General features: G+C 46.0%; 4 non-coding genes and 1 pseudogene across 4 annotated transcripts; 1 reads left to right on the plus strand and 4 right to left on the minus strand.

Annotated features, from left to right (window-relative positions):
• Window positions 1-40: 40 nt before the first annotated feature.
• Window positions 41-339, minus strand: LOC146653650 (signal recognition particle RNA). The gene has a single exon (XR_014907403.1).
• Window positions 340-827: 488 nt separating this feature from the next.
• On the plus strand, window positions 828-899 carry trnaq-uug (transfer RNA glutamine (anticodon UUG)). The gene has a single exon. It is a non-coding gene; the product is annotated as a tRNA-Gln (tRNA).
• A 1351-nt stretch (window positions 900-2250) lies between these two features.
• Window positions 2251-2333, minus strand: trnal-cag (transfer RNA leucine (anticodon CAG)). Its single transcript has one exon. It is a non-coding gene; the product is annotated as a tRNA-Leu (tRNA).
• Window positions 2334-3044: 711 nt separating this feature from the next.
• Window positions 3045-3343, minus strand: LOC146653653 (signal recognition particle RNA). Its single transcript, XR_014907404.1, has one exon.
• Window positions 3344-11048: 7705 nt separating this feature from the next.
• LOC146653654 (uncharacterized) lies at window positions 11049-13788 on the minus strand (annotated as a pseudogene).
• Between the last annotated feature and the right edge of the window lie 7953 nt (window positions 13789-21741).

Below are 21741 nucleotides of genomic sequence, written 5' to 3' on the forward strand. Positions count from 1 at the left end.
AGGCTGCTGTGTGATCTAGAGACAAGTATAAGGATGTGTATAAAGATTGGGTCTAGCTGTATTGCTCAGGCTGCGCTACAGCATCTATTCACAGGTGCGATCCCACTACTGAGCGACACGGGGGCTTTGACCTGCTCCGTCTCCGACCTGGGCCGGTGCACCCCTCCTTAGGTGACCTGGTGGTCTCAGGCTCCCCCAGGATCACCATATCAATGCCGAACGCAATGCGGACACCCGATCGACATAGCCTGCTGCAGCTCAGAGCTCCTGAGCTCAAACGATCCTCAAACCTCAGCCTCCCGGTAGCTTGGATTACAGGTACGCACCAACGCACCCGGCGTGAAGCACTTACGTTAACAGGGCTTTTAACCATGTCTGAGGTAACATCATGACACTATCCTGCTGCCCATCATTAGCAAAGTTGTAATGATGGGCAGCAAAGATGAGGAATGAATGGTGCACAATTGTTATATGCAAGTTTTTAGAAAGCTCGTGGTTAACCCAAGAGTATTTTGTCACAATATCAAGAAGAGTAAAGCTTCAATGTCAGAAGTGGGATTCAAAGCCACACCTCCAGGGGAGACTGCAACCTGAACGCAGCGTCTTAGACCGCTCAGCCATTCTGACATTGCAGTGCCAGTTTGGTGGAGGTTACCACTGTTAGATACTTTGGAAGAAACACACATTATCCTTCTCATAACACATATAGCAGCTGTTCAGCCATGGAAACGTAGTGCGAATAATCTACAATGTCATTCATACTGATCATTTGGCTGAATACTTTTAGGCAGGTTGCCATGACATGACAGTTCACACAGTTTCACATCGGTTCCATGGTGTAATGGTTAGCACTCTGGACTTTGAATCCAGCGATCCGCGTTCAAATCTCGGTGGGACCTGCTTATTGGGAGGTGAAACCATACTGCATGTCACATAGTGATAACTTGTTTTTGGTCGCCAAGCGGGCGAAGGCACTGCGTTCAGGTCGCAGTCTCCTCTGAAGGCGTTTGTTCGAATATAGCAGCTGTTCAGCCATGTAAACACATACTACGAAGCTCGTGGCGCCCACTTTCTGTGCTGACTTTGAGGTCGGAAGAGGTTTGGAGCTGTACAGTTAGTGAGTCAGCAGAGTGTTTGTGACTTTTGCGCACAAGCGCACCTCAGCACTCGGATACTCCAATCTGTAACTTTGTGTGGGTTGTAACTGAATTTCAGACAGCTCTTTAGTACCACATAGTGACTGACAAGTGAAGGAACTCTTTAGTGATTGACAAGTGTTTTGTAAAGGCAGATGTCATGGTTAGCTGCTTGATTTTATAAAGCTCTCACAGAAAACACAAGTCATACAGAAATCCAATGTGCCAGAGAAGACATGCAGTATGGTTTCACCCCCCAAAAATCAGGTCCCACCGATTTCACCAGATTTCACTCCATAAGAGTTTCCTCTTTTCAAAACTCTCCCAATTCATCCAGTGACCCTGCTCGGCCAGCGCTATGGCTCTGGCGTGTCTTACTGTTTCCTCCTTTCGACACACCTCCTCCACCACCATTTTTTGACGTTCGGTTACAGATGCCTGTTGCCACCGAGGTTGCCAAGACCAAATCCTTCTCTGCCCTGTTGGACGCGACCCACCATGTCATTATGGCTCAGAGCCGATTTGGCCTGTAGCACAGACGTGGCTGTGGTCCACTTCCTCCCTGTTGCTAGGGTGGGAGCAGCGCCCCTCACTATGGGGTCCCGGGAGTCCTTGAGTGACATCTCAAGCCTCACTCAAGGAGTGCAGTGTTGTTAATCCGCCTGAGGTCATTAGCCAAGTTTTGCCTTCGTTTGTCAAGTTGCCAGGTATCATTGAGGTCTACATTATACCACCGTCCCAGGCTCTTGATGGACATCTCTTAGACTGTTGGAATTGGTTCTCCACTGATATAGAATTGCCAGTTTCAAGTGTATTTTGTCACAACAGTAAGAAGTCTCCAAAGGTTGATTCTGTTCATCTGAATGTAGCGTTTTCAGTGGGAAAAATGTCTCGTCACTCATCCAAGTGACTTCTTCAGTGTCAGCTGACTGCAGGTTTCCCCAATCTTATAAACAGTATATTTGCATAATGACTGAAAGTAGCCCCCTGAAGGAACAGTGGGCTTGGAGGTCAGTTCCTTCATCACGATTATGCAAATTCTCATGACCATTAATCAACAACCACTGATCAAAGACCCATGAGTAGAAGGAAGAAAGAAGTGCCAAGATACAATTGTCAGAAGTGGGATTCGAACCCACGCCTCCAGGTGAGACTGCGACCTGAACGCAGCGCCTTAGACCGCTCGGCCATCCTGACACATTGCAGCAGCCAACTAGTTGAATAATCCCACGCAGTTGCTGATTTCCATTTGACATACTTGTATGTTAAGTGCATGTAATAAACAAATAAAAATAATTACTAAGAAAATATATTGATTTAAAAGTTTGTGTTAAATGTTGTAAGTCAGATCGAAATAGAAAGATCAGGTGTGGTGGACAGGAATGATTAGATGTCAACAACTTGATTGGATGGCCAAAGTGTGAAATGTGACGTCCTGTGAGGGAAGCGTGAAAAAGCGTGAGCAGGTATAAAAAGACATTCTGGGTTCTTCTATTTTGTCTTTTGCGAGATGAGCAGTTGGGAAGGTTGGATCTAAGAGGTTCACAGTTGAAAGTTCAAGCAGACACGCTAGAGGGGGAACCACAGCCCAACCTGTGAACTGGTTTCAAATGAATGCCCAGCTGCTTTCCTGTTGGGTGATTTTCATCAACACAGAACACGGGGATAAATGCATTTTTGGTTCCATCCTCTCTCCTCACCAAGGAAATGTCCTACTTTGAGTTTGTCTCCACCTGCTGGGCGGTGGCGTGTTTAGAGTGGAGGATGTAGTTGCAGCTGTCCTGCAGGTGGAGGTGGTGCCGGACAAGCAGAGCAGCAGATTTGTGAGTGTTTTGGACTTGAATTAAAAAGACCAAGACATGCTGATCAGGCTGCTGTGTGATCTAGAGACAAGTATAAGGATGTGTATAAAGATTGGGTCTAGCTGTATTGCTCAGGCTGCGCTACAGCATCTATTCACAGGTGCGATCCCACTACTGAGCGACACGGGGGCTTTGACCTGCTCCGTCTCCGACCTGGGCCGGTGCACCCCTCCTTAGGTGACCTGGTGGTCTCAGGCTCCCCCAGGATCACCATATCAATGCCGAACGCAATGCGGACACCCGATCGACATAGCCTGCTGCAGCTCAGAGCTCCTGAGCTCAAACGATCCTCAAACCTCAGCCTCGCGGTAGCTTGGATTACAGGTACGCGCCACCGCACCCGGCGAGAATCACTTACGTTAACAGGGCTTTTAACCATGTCTGAGGTAACATCATGACACTAACCTGCTGCCCATCATTAGCAAAGTTGTAATGATGGGCAGCAAAGATGAGGAATGAATGGTGCACAATTGTTATATGCAAGTTTTTAGAAAGCTCGTGGTTAACCCAAGAGTATTTTGTCACAATATCAAGAAGAGTAAAGCTTCAATGTCAGAAGTGGGATTCAAAGCCACACCTCCAGGGGAGACTGCAACCTGAACGCAGCGTCTTAGACCGCTCAGCCATTCCATAAGAGTTTCCTCTTTTCAAAACTCTCCCAATTCATCCAGTGACCCTGCTTGGCCAGCGCTATGGCTCTGGCGTGTCTTACTGGTTCCTCCTTTCGACACACCTCCTCCACCACCATTTTTTGACGTTCGGTTACAGATGCCTGTTGCCACCGAGGTTGCCAAGACCAAATCCTTCTCTGCCCTGTTGGACGCGACCCACCAATGGCACTGTCATCTTACATTATTTTCACTCTCTTCGTTGTAAATGTTAAATTCACCTTGAAGAGGTGATTGATCAGAAAAAAAAAAGTACACTACTTTAAAATGATGGTTCCCTCTAAAAGGATAAAGTCAAGCACCCAGACCCCCACTTTAGGCATCAAAAGTTACATTTTTCCTTTAATACTGAAGACTCACAGATTTTACCAGGTCTTTACACACACACACACACACACACACACACACACACACACACACACACTGTGCATTATTTACATGTCATTGCTTGGATTTGAAAAAAACTTTCTCCATTGTCAATAGATGGACAAGGAGAGAGCTCGAGAAAGCTGGTTTGCATTGTCTGCTCACGTTAGGTAGCAAGAAGGACAACCCAGCATACCTGAAGATGTTTATTACACAGAGTCTTCTTAATATTTTTATCTGTTTTATTAATGATTTAATTAAAATGTTTTGATGGACTTGATCCACATTTCCAATTTATTCGAATGAACTTCTGTTTGCCATTTCTTTGGATTTTCCTCCACAGTGTTACATCTGAGTACTTAGAAAACCTTACAGCTGAGTAATGTGTGAGCAGATGCCATTAATTTTTAGTCTGTCTTCATTCAGTCTTACTGAAATTGACTATTTTTCCTTGCTGAGCAGTCTCGCTGTAATATGGAAGTTTGATTTGTGGTGGAGCTGTAATCTGCAAATACAGTCTGCATCTCCACCTGTTCATTTATTTTTGAGGCTGTTCACTGGTTTCCTTGAGTGCCTTGCAAAAGGTGCTTACACCTCTGGTGTGGTGGTTATGTTATTCATACTTCACACAGGTACTCTCTAGTATAATATGTATATGCAGTGTTTCATTTTACAGTATACTGCAATGATCGTCCTTCAAGGTAATTTGAACCATCAGACACTCAATACCCTTTGAATTGTTTTTCTGCGCCAGTTTGAAGTTTGAACATTTCCAGTTTAGAAATATCTCTATTTATAGAAGGAAAACTAAACTAAAGTCAGGCTTTATTTGACAAGCATATGCTGGCATCCATGAAAGAGTGAAATTTAGATGCAGACACTCTCCCATGATGCCAGTGGTTTTACTTGGAACCCCTGTTGGTAATGACAAATGCGGTTTTTCAAACCTTAGCTCATGATTAATAGTAGGTAGGTCAGCTACCACCTCCATAGAGAACAACCTCCATTAGGGTTTAAATAGCTGGGACTCTTCACCTTTTTGTTTTTCAAGCTGAACAAACCTCTTGGATGAGAAGTGAAATGTTTTAAAGGAGTCCAGCTGCCTCTCTTAAGACAAACATGACCTGATTGACTAGGAACCTACACAGACATGGAGTCAGCATGTCTTGTAGATTTCAAACGACATGCAGATAATGTAAAGACTGTATCCAGTCTTTGTTTATCTTGGGTCTGTGTTTGTGTCCTTCCTGGCAGATAGAACAGTTCATTTTACCTGAGATTTACTGCTTAAAGCACATATGATAAAACACTAAATGGATCCAGGCAATCAAGATTTGAGACTTGCAACATAAGAAAATGTAATTTTTCAGAAGCTGACCACGCTGCAGCTGTCAGCCAGCGACCAGGACAGCGAGCCGGGCGAGCTCATCTACTGCGTCACCAAACAGACGAGACTGGGACACCTCGAGCATGCTGCCAGTCCAGGTAGACCAGACCTATATGTTAGTGTTTTTAGAAAGGACGCAAAAGTAAAGATGAAAGCCAAACTAAACCAAACCAAACTTTTCCCACCGCTTTGTGAGTAGTTGGCATCCAACATGCAAACTGCAGATGACTATGGCAATCTGATTGCAACCAAAGCAAATTTGAAACTTTGTTACTTATTACCGTTGTTTGGAATAGATAGGAATATAGGGAATTATAAATTTTTATTTAAAGACAGTGTCATGGTCCTGGGCCATGTGGGCCCAGTATTCTTAGTTTCTTATATTTTTGTATTTCGTTCCTTATTTAGGCCATGTTTCCTAAGTTGTCCTGTTGTGTTGTTCCTTATTTGACTTCCCCTTGTGACTTTTATCCCCTGTGTGCCCCTCTATGTATCTGTGAGCCCTCATCTCCCCTCCTTGTTTCATTCCATGTTTCCCCAGCCCACTATGCCCGCGCTCTCTCTCTCCTCCTGTTTGCACCTGTGTACTTCCTGTTTTACTTTGACAGTCTCCCGTCAGTGTTGTTTACTCCTGCCATGTCTTGTTATGTTTATCTGTGTCAGCTGTGTTCCCATGTGTGGCAACTTCCCCTGATCATCCCTCTTGTGTATTTAGTCTCTGTGTTTCATGTAGTCTGTGTCGCGTCGTCTGTGTTACAACCCCCTGTGTTCCGTATCTCCAGCTATAGCTTTTCCTTAGTTTATGTCCAGTTTAGGTTTCTGTTTGAACTATTACTCTTATGCTGCCCTCACTCTGTTTTGTTCCTTTCATCAGCCAGAATAAAAGGCTCGCTTTTGTTTAACTCCACTCCTGCATCCTCGCTTGTGTTCGCTCCTGGGTCCACCACACACATTTCCGCACGACGCGACCATGCCGGACCCAGCGACACACGAGAGGAAGATCATCCAGACGGTGGAGTCACTATGTACTAAATGGCTGCAGTGTTCCGGAGTGGAGGAACGGGAGGAGTTAGCCCGGCAAGTGGGAGTATGCGCGTCTGTATTCCCCTGGTTATGGGAGGCACTACACCCACTGATCGTTGACTTTCTCGTCACCACTCTCCAACTCCATCCGCAGCCGCAGCGGCCCGGTGTGCGTGTGCCTTCGCCAGAGCCATGCTGTTGCGATGTTACCCCGCTGCCTCATGAGCCAGTGGCAGTCAGAGTCGGAACGGTGAGGCTCACCACCGACACACCGTTGGCTCCCGCTTCATCGGCTTCCGCATCTTCGCCACCGCCTGACTGCACGGAGATGCCCGAGGCTGTTGACTTCGGTGAGGAGGAGCAGCAGCAGGTGTTGCGGGCGTATCGGGAGGACGAGCTACGCTGGAAGCCCTGGCTTATCTCCGAGGAGGAGCTCCCGCCAGCCGCCCCGCCTCGGACCGGCCGCCCGCCCTCGCCGCCTCGGTCGGACTATTTTTCTCCTGCTTATTATCTGGCGCGGATGTGGTCGGAAGACGAGGAGCCGGTCGCCACAGAGATCCACGTTTCGCCCACCACCACTTCAAAAAGGAAGCGGCGTTCATGTCGCCGTCGCTCGTCGCTACGGCATGTCTCGCCCTCCCCGGTGCGACGCGAGGATGCTGTGGAGGCAGTGGATTTCGACCTCAGGGAGCGGCAGCGCGCGGCATGCGCTCGACTGGAGGAAGAGCTCCGGCGGAAGCCGTGGCTTGCTCCTGACTATGACGAGGTCTTCCGGGGAACTCGCCTGGCTCTCGGGGGTCCCCTGAGCTTCCAAGAACTCTCACCTACCGCTCCATCAGCGCCCAGTTCCCCAGCCTCTGCGACGCCCCCCGGCGCGCATGAGGCGCCCCTGCCTGGTTCATCGGACGCTGCGATCAGGAAGAAACGGCGTTCGCGTGCCCGTCGCGCTGCGCGACGACCGGAGGTGAGTGAATGCAACCTGTCATCACCAGCCTCCATTGAAGCCGTAGAAGATGAACTGGACTCAGAATTACAAAGCCACGGGTCAAAGTTAACAGAGACACATAGTGTGGCAATGGCTGACTCTGGTACTGTGAATGGTGTGGTCTGTTCGTCTGGCTTCCACGAACAGGGAGTAAGACCCACTCAGACTGTGAATTCCAACACTGGGGAGTTTCAGCCGGTGTTCTTGTCACCGCCACCCGAACAGGTGTTTGACTGTCCAGCCTCTAAGCTGACCGGGGAATCCCCTGTTTCGTGTGTTTCTGTTTGTGAAAATAAAGCCACTGTTTCGGAATTAGCCAGTGCTAACTTCAGACTGAGTAATGCTCTGCTAACCAAGCCACAGCCAAGTGAATTTGTTTCAGAGAGGCTCTTGGACAGGCCTAGTGATCGTGTAGGGACCTCTGACACTACACTTGGATTGACAGAGAGTTCCACAGGCCGTGATGTTGCTTGTGTGGGGAGTGGGGTGGAAGTGTTTTCTTCTGTGTCATTTAATGTGCCTGGGGTTCCATCAAAGACTGAAGTACCTGTGGCTAATGCCTCCCTTCCCGAGCCCGCTCCGCTCACCAACGAGCTACTTAAAGTAGGCCCCTGTGCTTCCTTAGCACATAAGGATTATTTAAAGGGGGGTCATGACGTAAAGTATAAGAGTACTGAGTGTGAGATGATGTGTAATCCTGTTTTGCATGCTGCTCCTATTCCCAATGAACTTAAAATTGAGAACGCTGATCATGAACTCACGTTGGTACTTAAAGATGACGACATGGAGTCAAATCAGGGTAACATGACCTGTGTAACATCACCCGTCTCAGCTAGGAATGCTAGTACAGCATTAGCCGTACCCATTTCACCATACACACTACATAACACCCTTGAGTTACAGTCCACCTCACACATGGTTCCTAGTCAATATAACACTTACCGCCATCATGCTGGTCAGTTCTCATCGCCCAGATTCATTCCTGAACATTTCATGTTTGCCCAGGAGCTTATCCGTGAAGGCTTAAGTCGTGTTTTTCTGGGGAATGTTTGTAGTCCTTGTTTTCCCTGTGGCTGACCCGGCTTATCTGGGCCGTCAAGCTCTGTCATTGCTCGAGACTGAAGGGAGGAATATAGAAGCAGGACTTTCTGTTTTAGAGCCTGTTATGTCAGCCTACATGAGTCTTGAAGTGAATGAGCTGGTCTGTGCCTCAGGACATCTGACACCTGTTTGCTTCTGGACTGTTAACTGTAAGATGTCAGGTGAACGCGTCCAGCCTCATGTCTCGTCAGCTGGAGGGTCCGAGGGGCCCGTTCAGTCACCCGTCTCCGCTGGAGGGTCCGAGGGGCCCGTTCAGCCACCCGTCTCCGCTGGAGGGTCCGAGGGGCCCGTTCAGTCTCATGTCTCCGCTGGAGGGTCCGAGGGGCCCGTTCAGCCTCATGTCTCCGCTGGAGGGTCCGAGGGGCCCGTTCAGCCTCCCGTCTCCGCTGGAGGGTCCGAGGGGCCCGTTCAGCCTCCCGTCTCCGCTGGAGGGTCCGAGGGGCCTGTTCAGCCTCCTGTCTCCGCTGGGGGGTCCGAGGAGCCCATCCAGCAGCCTTCCTCGTCTGCTGGTGGTTCCGGAGAACCACACCAGCCTCATGCCATGTCAGCTGGAGGGCCCGAGGAGCCCGTCCGGCCTCATGCCACGTCAGCTGGAGGGCCCGAGGAGCCCGTCCAGCCACCATCTGCTTCTGCTCCGCCTGGTCCGGCTTCGGGCCTCAGCCCCTGCTTCGCCGTCGCCTGGTCCAGCCTCGGCTCCTGCTTCGTCCTCGTCTGGCCCTGCCTCAGAGTCTTCGTCCTCGTCTGGCCCTGCCTCAGAGTCTTCGTCTGGTCCTGCTTCAGCCTGTGCTTCGTCTGGTCCTGCCTCGTCTGGTCCAGCTTCAGCCTGTGCCTCGTCTGGTCCTGCCTCGTCTGGTCCAGCTTCAGCCTGTGCCTCGCCTGGTCCTGCCTCGCCTGGTCCTGCCTCGCCTGGTCCTGCCTCGCCTGGTCCTGCCTCGTCTGGTCCTGCCTTGTCTGGTCCTGTGGCCACCGGGCCATGGCCAGCACGCCTAACACTGGAGAGCCGCCGCTGCCTTCCGCGCGGCCGGCCTCCTGAACTGCTCCGTCAACTCCTTCGCCGCCGCCGCCGCTGCCTTCTGCGCGGCCGGCCTCCTGAACTGCTCCGTCTCCTTCGCCGCCGCCGCCTTCCGCGCGGCCGGCCTCCTGAACTGCTCCGTCGTCTCCTTCGTCGCCGCCGTTGCCTTGAGCACGGCCGGCCCCCTGAACTGTTTCCACGTCGTCGCCGTTGCCTTGTGCACGGCCGGCCCCCTGAACTGAGCTGTGCTTTCCTTTTTGTTTTCTGTTCCGAGCCCTCCGCCCTGGGTCGTTTTCTGTTTGGTTTTTGTTTTCCTGTGTTTGGGCTGTCTGGAGCCAGCCCTTGAGGGGGGGGTGATGTCATGGTCCTGGGCCATGTGGGCCCAGTATTCTTAGTTTCTTATATTTTTGTATTTCGTTCCTTATTTAGGCCATGTTTCCTAAGTTGTCCTGTTGTGTTGTTCCTTATTTGACTTCCCCTTGTGACTTTTATCCCCTGTGTGCCCCTCTATGTATCTGTGAGCCCTCATCTCCCCTCCTTGTTTCATTCCATGTTTCCCCAGCCCACTATGCCCGCGCTCTCTCTCTCCTCCTGTTTGCACCTGTGTACTTCCTGTTTTACTTTGACAGTCTCCCGTCAGTGTTGTTTACTCCTGCCATGTCTTGTTATGTTTATCTGTGTCAGCTGTGTTCCCATGTGTGGCAACTTCCCCTGATCATCCCTCTTGTGTATTTAGTCTCTGTGTTTCATGTAGTCTGTGTCGCGTCGTCTGTGTTACCACCCCCTGTGTTCCGTATCTCCAGCTATAGCTTTTCCTTAGTTTATGTCCAGTTTAGGTTTCTGTTTGAACTATTACTCTTATGCTGCCCTCACTCTGTTTTGTTCCTTTCATCAGCCAGAATAAAAGGCTCGCTTTTGTTTAACTCCACTCCTGCATCCTCGCTTGTGTTCGCTCCTGGGTCCACCACACACATTTCCGCACGGTCTGCCTCCGCAGACCGTGACAGACAGGACTCACATGTTTTCATTTCTAGTCTTTAAAACCTGTCTCTATCCATCTAGTATTAATTCTTTCTGGGAAACAAGTATGTATATTATGCACACACACAAACACACATGCAGCTATTACCTATTTCTTGTTTTTATACCTAGGATGAATTATTGTTGAATGAAGACATTTTTCAAACACATGTAAAATGTGCGCAATTGTGTTTATTGGGTAAAGGAAAAGGCAGAAGGGGGGGGGGGGGGAATGGGGGGATAGAAAGAATGAAAGAGAGAGATGAGAGAAAACCCCAACAATCCCCTCTGAGCAAGCACCAGGCGACAGTGGATAGGAAAAACTCCTTTTAAAGTGAAAGAAACCTAAAGGAGAAACCTATGGCAGAACCAGGCTCAGGAGGGGGCAGTCAACTGCCGGGACTGGTCGGGGGGTGAGGGTGAAAAAAGTAAAAGGAGGGAGGGGAAGGGGGGAAATGAAGATGGAATAGAGGTGGAGGAAGACGAGGTTACATCAGGTGAGAAGCAGCAGTGCCCCTCCTCCAGAACCAGTGGAAGCGTTTTTTCTTCTTTTTCAAATACTCTTCCACGAGCACTTTTTTTTTCAATGATGAGGGTTTTCAGCTCATCGATTGTTTCTGCGTTTTCTTTCTCGTTTGTTGCATCTTTTCACCATGTCTTCTAATTAATCTTGTTTTTCTTTAAGCTTGTCTTTCAGTTCTTTAACTGTTGCCTCCTCTATTCGCTTTGCCTTGTGCACATCTGTGTGCATGTCTTCCAGCTGCTGCTTTCTCTTCTGGGTTTCTTGAAGTCTACACTGCAGGTCTTTATGTGTTTTCTGTTGTTCTTGCTTTTGCGCCTGGATTTCAGTGTTTTTGTACTTCAAGGTCTTAGAAAGTTCCTCAAGTTCGGTATTTTTTCTCAGCATCTCATTGATGCTACTCTGCATCGCTGAGCATTGTTTTTCCAGTTTTTTCTTTCTTCTTCCAGTACAGTTGTTTTGTACTTCGTTTCGTTATACAATTCTTGGAGTGCTTGATTTTTCCTCTGGAGATTAAGTCTTTCTTCTTCCTGTTGTATTTTCTGTTGGTCTTTTTCTTGAAGCAGCTCTTTATTTCCATGCACTTTTTTATCAAGCCTGATTTGGAGCAATCTGTGTTTTTCCTCCATCTTGTCAAGCTTGGAGTCCATTTCCTTCTGTTTCATTTCCATTTTATTCTTGTCTTGAAGCAACTGTTGACTTTTGTGCAGAGTTTTGTCATGTTTCACCTGCAGCGCTTTGTATTTTTCCTCCATGGCTTGGAGTTTGCTCTGCAGGTCTCTCTGCTCTACGGGCTCTTGTTTCCTGTCTTGGAGGATCTCTTTATTTCTCTCCAGAGCTTCATCGAGTAGTACTTGCAAGCCTTCATTTTGTTTCTCGATGTTCCTCAGCTTGCAATCCATTTCTTCCTTTTGTATTTTCTGTTGGTCTTTCTCGTGAAGCAACTCTTTATTTCTCTCCAGAGCTTCATCAAGCATCACTTGCAAGCCTTCATTCTGTTTCTTGATGTGCCTCAGCTTGCAATCCATTTCTTCCTTTTGTATTTTCTGTTGGTCTTTCTCGTGAAGCAACTCTTTGTTTTTGAGCAGTGTTTCCTCAAGAGTTATTTGGAGCATTTTCAGTTCTTCTCCCAAGACTTCAAGCTTGGAGTCCGTTTCTTTCTCGAGCATTTCTTGTTCCTCTCTCTCTTGAATGAACTCTTTATTTCAGTGCACTGTTTTATCAAGCTTGATTTGGAGCAAACTGTGTTTTTCCTCCATCTCGTCAAGCTTGGAGTCCATTTCCTTCTGTTTCGTTTCCATTTTCTTCTTGTCTTGAAGCAACTGTTGACTTTTGTGCAGAGTTTTGTCATGTTTCACCTGCAGCGCTTTGTATTTTTCCTCCATGGCTTGGAGTTTGCTCTGCAGGTCTCTCTGCTCTACGGGCTCTTGTTTCCTGTCTTGGAGGATCTCTTTATTTCTCTCCAGAGCTTCATCGAGTAGTAATTGCAAGCCTTCATTTTGTTTCTCGATGTTCCTCAGCTTGCAATCCATTTCTTCCTTTTGTATTTTCTGTTGGTCTTTCTCGTGAAGCAACTCTTTATTTCTCTCCAGAGCTTCATCAAGCATCACTTGCAAGCCTTCATTCTGTTTCTTGATGTGCCTCAGCTTGCAATCCATTTCTTCCTTTTGTATTTTCTGTTGGTCTTTCTCGTGAAGCAACTCTTTGTTTTTGAGCAGTGTTTCCTCAAGAGTTATTTGGAGCATTTTCAGTTCTTCTCCCAAGACTTCAAGCTTGGAGTCCGTTTCTTTCTCGAGCATTTCTTGTTCCTCTCTCTCTTGAATGAACTCTTTATTTCAGTGCACTGTTTTATCAAGCTTGATTTGGAGCAAACTGTGTTTTTCCTCCATCTCGTCAAGCTTGGAGTCCATTTCCTTCTGTTTCGTTTCCATTTTCTTCTTGTCTTGAAGCAACTGTTGACTTTTGTGCAGAGTTTTGTCATGTTTCACCTGCAGCGCTTTGTATTTTTCCTCCATGGCTTGGAGTTTGCTCTGCATGTCTCTCTGCTGTGTGGACTGTTGCTTCTATTCTTGGTGGATTTCTTTCAGTTTTTCCAGAGCTTCGTCAAGCTTCCCTTGGAGCTCCTGATTCTTCTTGACCATGTTTTCCTGTTTTATGCACTCTTTTTTCTCCTTTTGGAGCAGATCTTTATTTTTTTCCAGAGCTCCATCAAGCTTTTCTTGGAGCTCCTGATTCTTCTTGAGCATTTTATCCCCTTTAATGCTCTCTTTTTTCTCATTTTGGAGCAGATCTTTAATTTTTTCTAGAGCTTCATCAAGCTTTTCTTGGAGCTCGTGATTCTTCTTATCTTGGAGAGCCCATTGTTTCTCCTCAATAATACCTTCCCTTTCCTGAAGCTGGTAGGATAATTTTTCTAATTCAGCACTCTTTCTCTCATTTTCTTCTGTCAGGATCTTAATCTTTTCTCTGTTCATGAGATTTTCCTTCTCCATTTCTTCCAATCGCTTTTCCTCTAATTCTACGTGTTTGTCCCAAGGAAGAGAGCTGATGTAAGGGTCTAGGGACTCATACCATGGAATAGAGCTGGGGTCAGCTTCTTGTCTTTCTTGCTCTTTCTGAGACATGTTGGAGTCTGTATACCATGAGTACGAAAAGGATCCAAATGTTTGAAAATGCTTTACTGGTGAACGTTTGAATGCTGCTAACATAAGTGCTGCAAATAACGGACTAAAAGTTGTACCTCCTCACCCCTACTTAAGAATTCATGAGGATCAAAGCTTCAAAGGATCAAAGCTTTAGAAGCCTGTGACATCAGAATTCCGTAAACCAATGAGGTTCTTACATGACTTTTGAATGAGGATAATTCCATCCATCCATCTTCATCCGCTTTATCCGGGGCCGGGTCGCGGGGCAGCAGCCTAAGCAAAGAGGCCCAGACCTCCCTCTCCCCAGCCACCTCCTCCAGCTTATCCGGGGGAATACCAAGGCGTTCCCAGGCCAGCCGAGAGATATAATCTCTCCAGCGTGTCCTGGGTCTGCCCCGGGGCCTCCTCCCGGTGGGACATGCCTGGAACACTTCACCCAGGAGGCGCCCAGGGGGCATCCTTGTCAGATGCCCGAACCACCTCAGCTGGCTCCTTTCGATGTGGAGCAGCAGCTGCTCTACTCTGAGCCCCTCCCGGATGGCCGAACTTCCCACCCTATCTCTAAGGGAGAGGCCAGCCACCCTTCGGAGGAAGCTCATTTCTGCCGCTTGTATCCGCGATCTCGTTCTTTTGGTCACTACCCACAGCTCGTGGCCATAGGTGAGGGTAGGGACTATTAGATTATTCTGTTATTATATGTTACCTTATATATGTAATCAAAGTAGTTGAATTAGAATACTGCTGTAGATCATATTATACCCTTTAATATAGAGTGTGTGATCTGTATGTAGTTTAGTTCTCATTATACTTTTGAGTTAAAAGAACATATTCACTGATTAGTTTATTAGATAAGTGTGCATCACTCTGTATCCTTGATCTGCTGTGAATGTATTACATGCTTAATTGTTGAATCATGAAAAGAAGGTTGTAAGCAGGAGACTCTGTGTCTAAGACAGGGGAGATAGACAGACCACATTCCACACCCCCACCTTACAGAAAGCAGAGAAACAACTGCCGAGGTCATAACTTAGGCGCCGTAAGAGAGAAAGAATGTTAATGTTTGGTCTTTTACGACTAGGTGGGGGCCACTAGAGACTATAAAAAGCTGAGCAACCCGTCACCATTTTGAGACTTGCTGTGACCCTCTGCAGGCAGGTCTCCCCATCATGATGGTTCTTATGCTCTTAAGTGTTGAATTGTATGGAAATAAATGATTGTTGATTGAGCATTTATACACCGAGTATTGTCCTTCCTTCAGCCCAAAGATTCAAAGAATTGGGAGATTTCAACAACTTGGTGCCGTGTGACCCGAATCTTTGGTGTGCTGAGGAGGGGCAGATTTGGCCTTTGGTGAGATCGTGAGGCGAGGTGAACAGAGGACCGGTCCAAATATAAAAAGGTAAGCACAGCCTGTTGTATTATGAATACCAAATGTGCATATTGGGCTTTCCAAATTAATCTGTTCACTGAGTTACATGTATCTTCACATGTAACTGTGAAGATACAGTGTCTGGTTTTTGGCGCAAGATACTAACAACATAAGTTGAGGCTGAATTCCAGTGTGTTAAATAAACTGCTTCTACCGAGATACTAATAACATACTACGTTGGACTAGTTGCAGCCACTTTACCTTCCACATTTAATTTTGTCTAAGACTGGCTTCTGTAGCAATAATACATTAGAATTTCTTCTGGAGACGCGGCCATTAGTTCAGTACATTGAAGTCGAGGTTTTGAAGTTTGTTTATGGTGTCGGTTAAGTCCTGGCTCTTGCCGGCTATGAAATAGAAGTTGATTTAAGGAAAAGCAGATGCTGGCTCACGGTGCGGTTAAACACTGGCAACGCGAAAGCGAAACACATCCGTAGGTTTGGTTTATGATACGGCCGTGTTCCGGTGGTGCGGCCGTGAAGTGCAGTAGTGGTTGGTGCTGGTTTTAGTACATTGAAGAGAGGTTTGACGGTGGTTTATGGCGTCAGTCGAGTCTCAAGGGCTGCGGTCATAAAACAAAGTAAAATTTTACTTGCCAAGAAGTACATAGAGCAAAACCTGGTTTATGGTGTCTGGTATAACTTCAGGGGACGCAGGCATCACTTTTATGATGCGATTTTGCCCCGTTGTGGCGGCCATAAGCGCAGAGAAAGGGGTATTTTGGTCTATGGTTGTTGTGCATCAAAAGAATTCTAACAGTTGAGCTCAGAGGTTTCTGTGCAAATTTCTGCTGAAGAAAAGCGCTCTCTGTGGGTCTCACTGTTTTGAGTGTGTGAGGCGCGCTCTGAGTGTGTTTCTGTGGGGGAAGCGTGAAACACAGTGACAGTGACGGTTGATGTGTTTGAATAGGAGGACACTAGTGCGAAGAGGATGCTTTAAGATCTAAGGTTGACGCCTAGTGTACCTGTGGAAAATAATTTTGTCCTAGGAGTGGCAACCCTCCTGTTCGTGGACGCGCGGGCAGGCCCGGCGGCGTCCGGATGCCGAGGTGGTGACTTGGGGAGGTGAGGACCCCCGCATAGCTACAGAATAACACTGGAACGACCGTGTAATCACGGGTTCACATTTATTCTGGAATAGAACAAGAGAATGCTTTTACATCTAAGGTTGAGTTCTATCATAGGTGAAATATAAAAAGGTTGAATTCCTCGTTTCAGTGGTTGAAATTGTTGTGTGCCTGTCCCCTGACGAGTGTGAAATTAAATAAAGAGGGAATTTGGAGCCACATAGAGATAGACGGGCATAATTGGGTGTATTACTCTGTGGTGTAATAAAAAAATAAAAAAATAAAAAAGAGAGATAGTAAGAGGTGTGTAGTGGAGAATTATGGAGGAGTAGAGAGAGGAATGTGTTGGGAGACTGGCGTGCAGTTTACGCTGTCAAGGTAGGCGTGTTGCCTGCTTATCTGTTTAACAGTGATGAAAATGAAATTAAATAAATCTCTTAGTGTGTTAATACAGGAAGCTGCGGACCTGGACCAACTGCCCCCACAAGCACAGCGGCCGAAGCAAAATTATAAGTAATGGGAGCCACACCCAGTAAGAATCAGCAGCTGTGAAAAAGACAGCAGCGAGGAGAGAATTAGAGGAGAAATTAAGAGAAGTTTTAACACATAAAATTGGGGCCAACGGACTTGTGGAGGTTGGGAAGGCGTCCGGAGCATCACAACAAAAAGGTGAAACAAAAACATACACAAGCAGAGAAATCTGAGAGAAAGGCTCCTTTTAAGGTAACGCCTAGTTTGAAAAAAAGATCAAATTAACCTGCCTGCCTACAAATGCACACACACGCAATGAAGAAACAGCTTACACTCATGAACACGTGAAGATTTTCCAGCAAGGCTAAAGCAGCGAAACTTAACATACACCTGTTGTTAAAGGATAAATACATTACTGACAAATAAACTCTCTGGGTTGCAGGACAACAATTTAACTTCAAAGAAAAAGACACTGGTCTGACCAACCAGTGAAGACACGACAAATTTAGGGGTTAAAAGATTCAAATTGTGACATGTTTTCTGCTGATTGATTAATACAAGTGATTACTGAATGAAAGAAAAGTCCATTTTTGGGCTTTTAAACATGATCTTAAGAATTTTAATATGTACCTGTGTTGTCCTGTCAGCTTGGCGGGTCATGAGTTGATTATAGGGTGAGAAAAAAAAAAAAAAAAAAGGGGGAGAGAAGGCTGACACAGGGCCTGGTCCCGGTGTTTCTCCCCTCTCTTTGTAATACAGCCAACACAACATCATTTTCCTGTTCGTTTGCTTTTGTTTTTTGTCTGTTTTTGTTTTTTGTTTTTCTCTATATATATTTAATTACAGGCTGCTTTGCCGGCCCTGAAAGCCGAGGCTGACTGGACTCCTGCTCTCCTCCATACGTGACCCTGACCAAATGCTGCAACAGCTGGACCCACAACAACGACCTGAAAATGTCAACAGTGCTGCAGGAATGTGATCTCATGCAGCAGAGACGGAGAGCACTAGACCTAAGGCCCGTTTCACTACACGGGGGAAAATTCCCAGACTGCGTCAGCTGACAGAGCTGTGACGAGAAGCCCGCCAAGCCTGAAGGAAAAGTAAGGCTGAGCAAAAGAATGCTGACCTTGATAATGCTGCATTTACACTGTGCAGGACAGTGATGGACCAACACGGATGATCGGGCAGCAAAAAGGGCGTGACCGGGACAGGAGGAGTAACTGAGGACAGAAGGCACCTCAGAATGGACAAAAAAACACAGGAGAAGATGCAGGTTTCACCTGCGGTGAGCATGGACACTGGAGAAAGGACTGCCCCAATTGGGCTCAGAACCAGGACGGACTGAACTTTGAGCAGCAGCAGCAGCAATGGTCGCAAACAAACTGAAAAGGAGGAGGGCAGGACCCCAGGGCATGCTTCAGGCCGTGGTTTACCCAGAACACCAGAACAGGAAAGTGATGAACAAACACACACACACACACACGTCTACACACACACAGATTCAGAATGAAGTGAAATACACACATGAATACATGTGCACTCGTTGATTGAGTGAGAAATGACACACACACACATACACACACTCACACACACATTGGAATGCTGATCCACTGAGAAGTGATGCACACACACATACACATGCACACGCTTGTGCAATGAAGAGTGATGCACACATACACATACACGCTGATGCAATGAAGAATGCTTTGCTTATGCTGATATGCAAAATGCTGCACACAAACATCCCAATGCATAATTTTTATGAGGAGCCATTGATTACCATTGATTACTTAGAATGTGTTATATGTCACTCAGAGGGCATTTATGTAGATTTTAGGAATAAGGTCTAAAACGGTTTGGTTATGAAAACAATGTCTGTGCGTGATGTATGTTTATGGCTCAAGGCCTTGACTGAATTCTTTGCTGTGCTTCACACAGCCCTGATGAGGAACAGTGGCACAGAGTGAAAATGATGAATTAACAGTGTAAGTTTAGGTTGGAGTATGGCATTTTCTGTGATTGAGATTTAATTCAAGGAGGAACAAAAGGTGTTACGGCACCTGAGCTTCTCATTCCCACACAATATTGTCCCGGCAGGAAGCAAAACGTTCCTGTGAATTTCTGGTTGATTTTGTGGCTTTGCTTAGCGCTAGCTTGATGTTATCAGTGAGCTTTGGCTTGTGTTCTTTCTCGTAAGCGAGAGAGGGATAGTTTTATGCTGGACATGTCTGCAACGGGCCCTAGTTTGTGTTATTTTAGTAGTATTTTGTTGGTTATGTCTGTTTTCGTTTTTGTTACAGTGCACTGAGATAAGAAAATCTGAGAGGTGTGATCCACCGGTGGTGATATGTTGATATTTTGTGAGTTCATGATTTAACAATCAGCTCTTTAAACCAGGCCTGAAAGATTGAAATTTAAAGCGCTATGAAATATTCTTACAAAAACAGTTGCAAAGTGTGTTTCTCCATGATTGTAATTGGCTTGGGAGGAATTCACGTATAGGGGACACTGATCATATGAGAAGTCCTGAGTCTAAAAGGATTGCAGCGAGTCAATCCAGAACAAAAGAACAAAGAATTGTTTTCCTTTTAAAATGATGACGTCATCTTGCTGGTGATGGAGGCTCGAATAGGGAGACTCCGTTATCAGCAAAATCTGGTATGAATGTGTGTGGATGAATGCATGTGAATGGACTGTGATGGACTGACGACTAAAAGTTTTGACTGACTTGATACTGAGACAATGACTGCACCCACTTTAGGATTAGTAAATGCCAATAAACAATTCACCCAGCGGACAAGAGAAGGGTGGATGCTTCGCTTTGTTTTGTTTTTTCAGGAGCAGGAGGATAAGAGAGACTGGAGGAGGAGACTGTAGCTTCACATAAGTATGAACTGCAGACTTAACACTTTGGTTGCTGAGTCTGAGTTACTGATGTTTGCATTAAGAAAACTGTGCTATATTAGCTGTGTTTTGATTAAGGTATCATGTTATATTATTGGGAATGCCAAATGCTACAGTGGAGAAAACTATTGATATCACTCATGACTGGAATATGTTACTATTAACCACAGCAGGCCACTGTAAAAAAGTCAATTAAATTTTATAGAGGAAAATCGCCAAAACTTTAACAATACCTATGAATGACTTGCCACATTCAGAATAGAGATATGCAATAATAAACATTGGGCCACGTGATTTAGGTTCTCGCTTGAAATAGTAAGTTATTAAAAGTAGAATATAATCGACAGGGACATTTGATAGGATGTGGTACTGCAAAAGAACAAGAGCAAAGTAGAGAAAGAAAAACCTATTGTGTTTAGTTTGGATAAATTCAAATTAAAATGTACCATTACACTCAGAGGATCAATATGAAATAAAACATATGCAAAATTTGTATGAAGTACATTACTGATAACTGTTCTGTCCTGAGCTTTTGTTTCTATAGCACCCACTTGACCACACCAACAGTTTCTCGCCACCAACAGGGGGTATTTGCAAAGAATAGGGAGGAATATCATCAAAACTGGGAAAGGTAAGCCCCGAAGGGGGTGATAACACCATAACTTTCACTTATGGTCAAATTCTTAAAATTTGACCCCAAACTTGAAGATTCTTCAAACATTTAGAGACAGAGTGGATAAACATAATGTCGCAAACCACAGAAGGATGGAGCATTTGAATCAATAAGATGGTGAAATAACACGCAGTAAAATGTAGATCATGTTGATTATGTTTATTCCAGTGTGCAGAGGAGTCAATTCCCTTCACAAAGTTTATAAATTCACTTGAACCAAAATTAGGAGCACCCGGTGCTGCAAGAGTTAATAGTCACAATACCCAAGGATAAGCACAAGAGCATGACTGATATGATGGGACTGGGATTTTGCTACACTTAATTATTGCAGACACGACTAAAACTATAACTGAAACTAATCAAAACTAAACTAAACTAGCAAACAATTGATAAAAACTGATTAAAACTGATATAAAATTGAAAATCTGAAGTCGAACCTAAATAAAAATAAAAATTAATGAAAATTGCAAAACTATTACAACCCTGGTCCAGACTAAGATGGCGTTGGACATCTTCAGGGCAGAAAAGGGTTGGTGTGACCAAGGTGTGGTTTGGCTTGTTGTATGTACATTTCAAAATGTTACAGCTCTGGATGGACCAGTTACCAGGGCATGGAAGGATGATAGACTTTATTACATGAGGAGAAGGGAAATTTCCGGGATTGAAGATCCTCAGGGATGACAAGGCTGGAGCAACGGTACTCGAGAGAAGAATTTCTGATACTTTCTGAGATATGATGTCACTAACCTTCTCTTTTAATTGTCTAGCTCCAATGAATTGACACATGGGAGTGTGTCAAAAAGGGGGGAGTTGAGTCCGAACATCAAACAATGGTTTTATGAACATCTTATGACGTTATTTCTGTGTTTAATAATTTAGCTATGGTAAAACTTAAGCTTATAATCAAAGGAGCTTGGAAAGAAAAGCGTCTGGACTTCTTTAAGTTGCTTGAAGACGTTTCACCTCTCATCCGAGAAGCTTCTTCAGTTCTAAGGTCAAATGGTGGAGAGTCCCAGATATAAACCTAGTGGTAGTGACCCCCCACAGAGGGACAAAAGGACCCCCTGATGATCCTCTAATCGCCCGAGCCAAGGTGTGAAACTGGGCGTGGGTCCCAATCAGCCAGAGTTTCGGGTGTGTTCATTGTGAAACCTGGCCCCACCTTGTCATGCGAATTCCTGAGGTCAGATGGCCCAGGATGTGAGTGGGCGTTAAGGCGTCTGGGAAGGGATCTCAAAACTGGATTATAGATGGCAGAGAGTTGGTGTCGTAAACCCCCGCCTCTGTTCAAAGATGGTCGCTCACAGTGGACATAGATGGCTTCTTTCACTCCTCTTTCAAACCATCTGTCCTCTCTGTCCAAAATGTGAACATTGGCATCCTCGAAAGAGTGACCTTTATCCTTTAGATGCAGATGGACAGCTGAGTCTTGTCCTGTGGAGGTGGCTCTTCTGTGTTGTGCCATGCGCTTAT

This window comes from Rhamphochromis longiceps, linkage group LG14 (genome assembly GCF_057381845.1).
Source record: "Rhamphochromis longiceps isolate RC_006_pf linkage group LG14, R_longiceps_female_GT1.1, whole genome shotgun sequence".
Lineage (NCBI taxonomy): Eukaryota > Metazoa > Chordata > Actinopteri > Cichliformes > Cichlidae > Rhamphochromis > Rhamphochromis longiceps.